At 42.8% G+C, this 8434-nt stretch overlaps 1 pseudogene; it reads right to left on the bottom strand.

Annotated features, from left to right (window-relative positions):
• Window positions 1-6855: 6855 nt before the first annotated feature.
• Window positions 6856-8165, bottom strand: LOC103554078 (acyl-CoA (8-3)-desaturase-like; annotated as a pseudogene).
• Window positions 8166-8434: the final 269 nt, after the last annotated feature.

Genomic DNA, 8434 nt, shown 5'->3' with positions numbered 1-8434 from the left:
ATTAACTCTTCAATGGCAGACTCTTGTTTCTGCAATGGCAAGACTGCTAAACTGGGGAGTCAGGAGAATTCCAAGTTTAAGTGTTATTAGCTTGACTTTTTCAATGTCACAACTGTCAGAGGGACAAAATGGGTAACATTTTCTTGTCCTATATGATGGTCTTGTTTTGAGATTAAGTGAGACAATGCAATGACGTTGCTGTGTAAGAAGAGCCCTATACACAAATGATGTGCATTATCTGCCATGGCTGAGCATGGGAGATATTTAATGACTTGTGTCCAGACACAGACTTTACAGAGAATGTTTCTTTGTTGTATTTTGTTGACATAGATAATACAAATTGCAGAGTTCTTTTAGGGGATTTGAACATTAATTCATCTGTAACCTGCTTTTCCACCTCAGCCTTGCAGGGCACAGTAGTAATCTCTCTAGATAGCCAAAATGAAGAAAAATCCTCGGAGCATTAACAATGCATAAGGGAATCTGCTGCCTATTGTCTCTGTGTAGAATTTTTACTTTGCCTTCTGATATGCCAATTGAAGTCTCAGTTCTTCCCATCTTATTTATTGATGATCTTGTCAAAATTATCTGAAAGAGTATTAATAATCATATTGGATTCTAAGATATTTAAAGTTATCCACTATAACCAGATCAACGATAAAATTTCACTAAAAAAGACAAGTGAAAACATGTTTTCTGGTGTGACAAATACTCTTTCTCTGGAGGCAGGTATTGAATACTTCTTTAGGTCTCTTTAGTTTTATTTATTTTTTTTTCTTTTGATAAATAGTGAAATTCCAGTATACATGAACGTATACATTGTAATATTCCTGTCTTCTCTTCAGACACCTCCTGCCCATTTCCTTAGCGTGTAAAGTTATCCTTACCAAAAAGATCAATTGAAATGAGAATATTAATTTATTTAGGGGTGATGGGGTTCAGGACACACTATCCCAAATATGGTGCCTTGGCATACTGATTATTGTAAACTGAAGGAACTTGAGAAATGACATGGGAGGGAAGGACTTTCTGACCTTCCCCTGAAGTGGATCATAAGATCTTCACATGAGAGGCACCCTCCCTATATCTGAAAGAAAGGAGCATCCTTATCTCTGAAGATAAAGGGACACAGAGAGGAATCAGAAGGAACAGGGCTTGCTAAGTCTCCCCCAGTTTACTACACTTAGCTCATACTCTTTGTCCTATCCTATCTTCCCACAACTTTCCAGTCTTCATCAAACCTAGCACAAAAACACCCAAGTTTAACTGTTTCTTTGGGTCTTCATTTCCTTATAAAGGCTCTTGTGTCACCTAAAACATATTAAATAAATTTGTATGCTTTTCTCCTGTTAATCTGTCTTTGGTTGCAGGAGTCCCAGTCAAGAACTTAGGATAGAGGAAAAACATATTTTTCCTCCCCTACAGGGGGATGTACGTCAATGTTGCTTTCATGAAAGCTCCCACTGTATACTCCCACTCAGTATCATCAAAAAGTGAACTAATAATATTATTACTAATATTTTTTTAGGTTCCACCTAAAAACAGAACCCAACTGTCATTTATTGAGAGTTTACAGTCCTCTAGGCTCTAAAACCTAAATAGATGACCTCATTTAACCCCTATATCAACCCTGAGAGGTAGATGTCTTTTATAGGTGAGAAAACAGACTTAGATGAAATGACTTTCTTAAAGTCAAAGCAATTTTAGGAGGATGAACACAGATTTGAATCCAAAACTCTGAATCCTAAGAATGGGTTCCTAACCCAGTGGTCAATCCTGGCTTCACAGGGGAATCACCTGGGATACTTTAGGAAAATTCCCTCGTCCAGGTAACACACCTTGAAATTATTAACTGAATTTGGATGAGGGACGTGATTCCAGTGTGCAGCCAGGATTAAAATACAGGTTAATCAATATCTTTGGTTCCCTCAAATCTAATGACAAAGCAGACAGGAAATATGGCCCACTTTTTCTTCTTTTCTGTGTCATTGTTTCAGTAATTATGAAAAGAGCTGTAGTCGATGCTTCTGCCTGATTCCCACTTGCAGGCTAAGTCTTAGAAGAAGTTGTTAGCAAATAGCACAGGTAGAACATCGGCAAAGAAATCCACTGAACATAAGATGATAAAAATCGTGTTGTTGGATCTTACTTATTAGCCTAGGTATGTTCATTAAAAAGAAATTCCCGCAAATCAGAGGTTAGTGTGAGATCATTTTTCTAGGCAAGGATTGATTTAAAAAAAATTTAATATAGTGAAGTCAGTTGGTCATTACTTTAACTTAGGCTAAATCTTGTTTAAAACATTTCAGCTGAAAGAAGTGAAGCTACATTTCTTGATAAAAGTATTAAGGAGCTCCATTCCAGCAGTTTTATAGCTCAGCATATCCATTTAATCTACAAAATCACCAGAATAAGGAATGTTTGAATTTGTCTTTCTATCTTTAATATTCTGTTATCTCAGGTTATTTGTTTTCCTGAGATGTTAAAATACGTATATTGTTTTAACCTCTACTAACGCATATGTCAGTTTGTGAAATATGGAATTTTATTCTGATTTTCATCTTGAATGAATGCCTCATGTAAACACATGGGAAATATAGGCTGATGGAATTTTCTTGCTTTTGTTGCTGCATGCTTATCTACCTAGTGAGGGAGACCTATCCCTCCCTATCTATGAACTCAGTCTGCCCAGAGTCTGGCCTTCCTGCTGCCCGAGGTGGCAAAAAAGAGCCTTTGAGGGCCACCCGGTGGCACAGCGGTTAAGTGCGCACGTTCTGCTTTGACCGCCCGGGGTTCTCCAGTTCCAATCCCGGGTGCGGGCATGTCACGGCTTGGCAAAAGCCATGCTGTGGCAGGCATCCCACATATGAAGTAGAGGAAGATGGGCACAGATGTTAGCTCAGGGCCAGTCTTCCTCAGCAAAAAGAGGAGGATTGGCAGCAGGTATTAGCTCAGGGCTAATCTTCCTCAAAAAAAAAAAAAGCCTTTGCCTCAGAACATAACTGTGCTCCTTTTTGCCTTGGTCCCTTTCATCAGGTGCCCAGATTTTCATCTGGGTTTTAATGGCAGTTCCTGAATGACAGAACCCCATGCCTTGATTCATGCTTTTATACTCCTCTGGGTCCCAGAACCCTGAGACTAATTGGAAATCCATTCTTGCTTTTCTGCTTCAGTTATTCTCATGGACTTTGGATATCTGTAAGAATTCCTCCCTTATCCCCATTTCTGACCTTTTAAACTAGATTCATAGTCCTGATATACCCTGGATTCCGCTACCCCAATGAACTCCTGTTAGCGCCCAAGGCGGGTCAGGTCATCTGCCCACCACAAGACATGCCAATAGTCAAGAGGCAAGGTGGTAGGAGAGAAAGGACTTTTTATTACAGCTTGCTAGCAAGGGGCAAGATGGCTGACTAATGTCAGAAAGAATCATATTATAGAACAAAGACTACAGGCCAGTTATACATGGGGCCAGTCTCCCACTGCGGGAGGCACCTTGTCGGGGGGTGGGTGGGGGTATCCATCTGATCTCCAGGTCAGGGCAGACATCTGGTCTTAGTTCCTGATAGTCTTTTGTTTTACTGGATGTGCATCAGAGACTGGAGTAAAGCCCTATACCCTGATCTTTCAGTTGTCATTGATGATGGCTATCAGCATAGATTCTATGCTCAGGGGTCATCACATTCTTAAGAAACTCAAAACAAAAAATTCGTCAACTTATAGCAGCTGGAAGGGGCCATAAAGTCTACAGTTATAGCTTAGTTAATCAGACGTCATTCAAAGTTACAATATAGTTTCTTTTCTACAATACGGCTTCCCTTATATCAACCTTGTGTTGAGCCAGTATCACTTCTATCATTCATTTCTTTCTCTGTCGTATCTAACATCCCATCCAGACTCTTAATATTTTTAAGAACTTCAACATTCATCTATTAACTAGATTCACGGTCCTGGTATCTCTTGGCCACGTAAGGCCGATCCACTAGGGAAACAAGTTTTCTGATAACCGTCACCTTCGGCGTTATTGTTGATCAAATTTTCAAGGCTGACATGATATATGTTCACGTTGTAAACTAGTTCATAATCTCTGGCCTCTACTTCCATAATATAAGAGAAATACTCAGATTTCTAATAGCAGCAAGGATACTAAGGGTTTTTATAGTAGAAATTCCCGATTATTTTGTGATTACCTTTTAGCCTAAAGTAATTTATTTTTTCATTGCATTTCTTAGTTCAAAAAACAAGAGATCCTGAATAGAGGAGAAAGCTTACTTTTCTTTTGATAAGCCCAATTAGCAAACACAGATGGCTTATGATCCTCCCAGCTCTTAAAAGCTCTCAAAATCTTTTTTGTTCTTTACTTTAGCGGAGTTGAGTTCAGAATGAGCTCTGGCCTCTCCAACTGCAACCACCTTCAAGTCTTCCTCGCCTGTTTAACTTTGGTACAATTTTTGCTTTGACACTTGTTTTTAATCAGTCTATTGACCTTTTAAAACAGCTTTAATTGAGGTATAATTTATACATCATAAAATTTATCCACTTTCAGTGTCAAATTCAATAATTTTTCAATTTTATGGCATTGTCTCTCCCCTGAATAGGGAGCCTGCCCAACAGCTCTGAGTAAAGGGTTAGGGCTCGTTAACTGATGGGACTTATTTTAGGCTGAGCAGGTGGGAAGCCAGCTAGGAAGTTGTAGGACTCCAAGTAGTTTGCTTTGATCTTCTCACATGTATTTCGATTCTTGGCCTTCAGATCTCTTTTATTGTTTTTTTGTGTTTTTCTGGTCAAAATTAACTTTATTTTTTAGCTTTACTTCACTGGGATGTGGTAATAAAATTGGCGCACACAAAAAAGATACTGATATTGAGCCTAATTAAAGAAACTGCCTCTAGCCAGGCGGTAGGAAGATGAAAGCAGGAAAGATAAACATAGAAGTTGGAGTTTTTCAAAAGTTAGTTCAAATGTTAGTTCTGTCACAATCTGAGTGACTGGAGGTGAGTTTTCCTTTCTAAGCCTATTTTCTCCTCTGTCAGTGTTTGGATTTGAGATTATTTGTGTTACTATTGTAACATTCTGAGCCTTTTGTCACTGGTGTGTCCCTTTGTGGCCATGTGAGATCACACTGGTCTAGGCAGTGGAGAAAAGGCCATAGTGGTTGAGATGCTTTGAGGACCTGGACTTGGCTCAATAAATCTCACTGGGTTTGCTCAGATTGGGCAGCCTGGGCCCAACATCAGATGCTTGACAGGCTGGTGACACCACACCCAAACCTTAGGAGGCAGGAATAGAGGGATGGGGAACCATCTGCACCTATTCTGGAGTGGGCAAGCCAATGAAAGTAGAACTCTTCACCTCTGCTTCTAATTTTTCTACCCTGATTATTTGTTTTAAGCTAAGTTCTGCCCATATGGAAAAGACTCGAACTCTTGTGCAACTTGTTCTTCCACATCTGCTTTTAAAAAATCTTTCTGTCTTTGTTTTGACAAATATTTAAATAATTATGACAGGCTTTGCATAGGTAGTGCCTCGAGCCCATCTCAACATGCCTGAGAACCTCATCTCCCTGATTTTATGCCTAAAACTAAATGTGAACTCTCCTAGGGCTCTGCTGTTTCCTTCTAGTTTGAGATTCTCTCCTCCCAGTGTCCAAAATGGTCAATATGCTTAGAGAGGAAATGATCCACTCACTTGGACTGAAAGGCTGTGGTTGTGGGGAGGCAAGAAGATGTGAATGCTGATGACCAGCCCTGGGAGTTAAGGCCAGACTCCTGGGGCACATTTCTATGTTCACTCTCTAGAGATGGGTTAAACTGTTTTTATCTTTTAAAAACCAGGAGACTAAAAAAATGATATTTCAGTATTAGACTGATAAGCTTTATAAGAGGTTATCCTAAATTCCTACCTGGTTTCCAGCAGAGAAAGGTCTAATTTAGGTTAGAGAAAATTTTTTACAGCCCTTATATTCCTTATCACTGAAACTCGTGTTTTCCTCATGACTGGTCTCCCAACTTAGTCACTTGTGCTCATCTTCTCACTTGCTTGTGGAGCAAGCAGTGGACTCTCTTGTCCTGGGAGTGTTTTATTCCTTGGGTGGTGGTTAGAAGAGGTGAATCAAACGCTGAAAGGATTTTTCATGGTTAGCAACCCTCTCTACCAGCTGTTTTGGCAAGACCTAGGACCTCCCTTGGTACCCTGGATGGAACACGAGACCAAAATCAATAGTGTTGGGATCGTTCAGGGCCAGATGTCTCCAATACCAAGGTCCTGGCCTTTGCCCTGCCTGCTTCTGAAAGTGGAAGAATGACTTCTCCCAGGAGCCTGAGGCAGACATAGGTCACACCTAAGCCTAGAGAGTGAGCTGAGCTCCCAGGCACTGTGTTGTACCAGGCTGTAGAATTCCAAGTACTAACGCTTCCTTTCTAAATCTTGCTCAAAAGGGTCAGGTGCTTTATCTCCCTCTAGTCTGCAAACCCCTGAGGTTTGCAAGCAGGGTGGAAAATGCACTGGGAAGTGAACCAGTGAGACGAGCTCACCCCAGTAGATCCTCCTTATTCTTCTGACAACCTCCTGGCTCCCTCCTTTGCTCACCAGTCATCTGCATCTGCCAAATGAGAAAAAGGAAACAACAAAACACTCACATCCTTTTCCCAATAGTTCCATCCTTCCTACCAGGGCTTATATGTTCCTCCACCCCTCTTTGGGAGTTAGATCTGTGCCTAGAAGATAAACTGAGGGGTCTGAGGGCCTTTTTCTCCCCAAACCCACCCCCTCTCAATATTAGAATTGTAGTGGCATTGGCCCTCAAGCTCCACTCTGCTTTGCTCATAGGCTCCCCTTTCAGAGGAGGGACTTTTGTTACTGATGAAGATAAGCATCTAGCCAAGGCTGCCCAGACTCCTTCACTGAGTGGACAGTGTCGGCAAAGGCTGAGAGCAGGGGCTTGGACTAGTAGTCTCTGCCATGCTTGGCACACAGGGACTGCACCAGGGGAATCGCTTTGTGGTAACTGTGGTGAGGCATTCCAGACAGTACTCAGTCTGGAAGTTGAGATATCTAGTGAACCAGTCACTGAAAGCAGACTTGTGGATGTTGCGTGTTGCCTGGAGCTGGGTGGAGACCCACTCCATGTTCCGGTTGTGATCAATGTACATGGGGACGTGGTTCATTTGTGTCACCCACACAAATCAATTGCTTTCTAGGAATCTGACCATGAAGAAAAGGTCCAGGAAGGCTTTCAGTCCCAATAATGACACATAAGCAAGGAAGATGCAGGTGTAGAAGGTGATCATCCAGGTCAAGTCCATCCGCTTCGTCCACTGAAAACAAAATAGAAAATATCCCACTGGAAGCAGAGAGGCAGCAAGGCTGGAGGCCCAAGCAGGAAGAAGCATTTGTCCTGGTGTTTGTATGGCATGTGCTTTTTCTTTTGTTTCCCAAGCTCCACAGAGAGGATCTTCCCCAAGGCAAAGAAGGGGTTCATGTTGATGTCTGCCTTCTAGTGGAAGCAACTGGGCTTGGCATGGTGGTGGAAGTGCATGTGGTCCCACTAACAGGCAGGGGCCCCTTCAGGTGGCCAATGAGGAAATGAAGTAGCAGGTGGTTCCACGTAGAGGTGCTGAAGAAGGACAGCTGACCGACTGGACCTGACTGCACTGAGCAATACCTTATAGAGAAGGAAGGACATGAAGGACATCCCAAAGACCCAAAGAATGAGCCAGGTAGCAATATCCACCCGCAGGGGGTGCAGCAAGTACAGCAGGAAGAAGAAGTGGTTGGCCTTCAAGAGCCCCCTCACGCTCTATCGCGGTCCGCAGCTGCAGGACATCAGCGGTCAGCTTTTTACTCTTAGTGGGCTCAAAGCTGGGCTGTTCCGGAGACAGCTCTTCACTCAGGAGACAGCTCATATACTTCCTCACAAGGCCCTTGTTGAGGTGTGGAAGGCCGCAGAGGGATCCGTGGCATCCCGCCCTGTGTAATGGCTGATGACCAGGGAGACCCCCTGGTCCTGCGGCTGAACTCACTCATTTTGCAGACCTTCCGCTCCATCACCAGCCCTCCGCACTGGAGAGCTGCGCCCCCCGGTCCCAGGCGAAGTAGTGCGGGCTCGGTCCCTGGGCTGGGGTCTCGGCAGTCACCAGGTCGGGGGCCATGGGGCCTGGCGACGCCAAGTGCCGGCGGGGCAGGAGCTGTCAGGTGCGTGCTCGGAGGCCGGCGGGGTGATGGGCATGTTTTGTGTTTTTGTTTTTTTAAATCAGTAAATACCCTTGCTTTTATTCTCCATCTTCCAAAAATGTTTTAAAACCACTGGTCTGCTCGTGCTCCTTTTGTTCTCTCTACTGTCATGATTTATTTATTTATTTTTAGCATTTTTTTTCAGGAAGTCGGGAGGCAATTCCAATCTTGAATTACAGCTCAGTTGTCTGCTAGGTAAAAG

The sequence above is a fragment of the Equus przewalskii genome, chromosome 2 (genome assembly GCF_037783145.1).
Source record: "Equus przewalskii isolate Varuska chromosome 2, EquPr2, whole genome shotgun sequence".
Lineage (NCBI taxonomy): Eukaryota > Metazoa > Chordata > Mammalia > Perissodactyla > Equidae > Equus > Equus przewalskii.
Note: the sequence above shows the minus strand (reverse complement) of the source record. Positions and strands in the feature narration are given on the sequence as shown.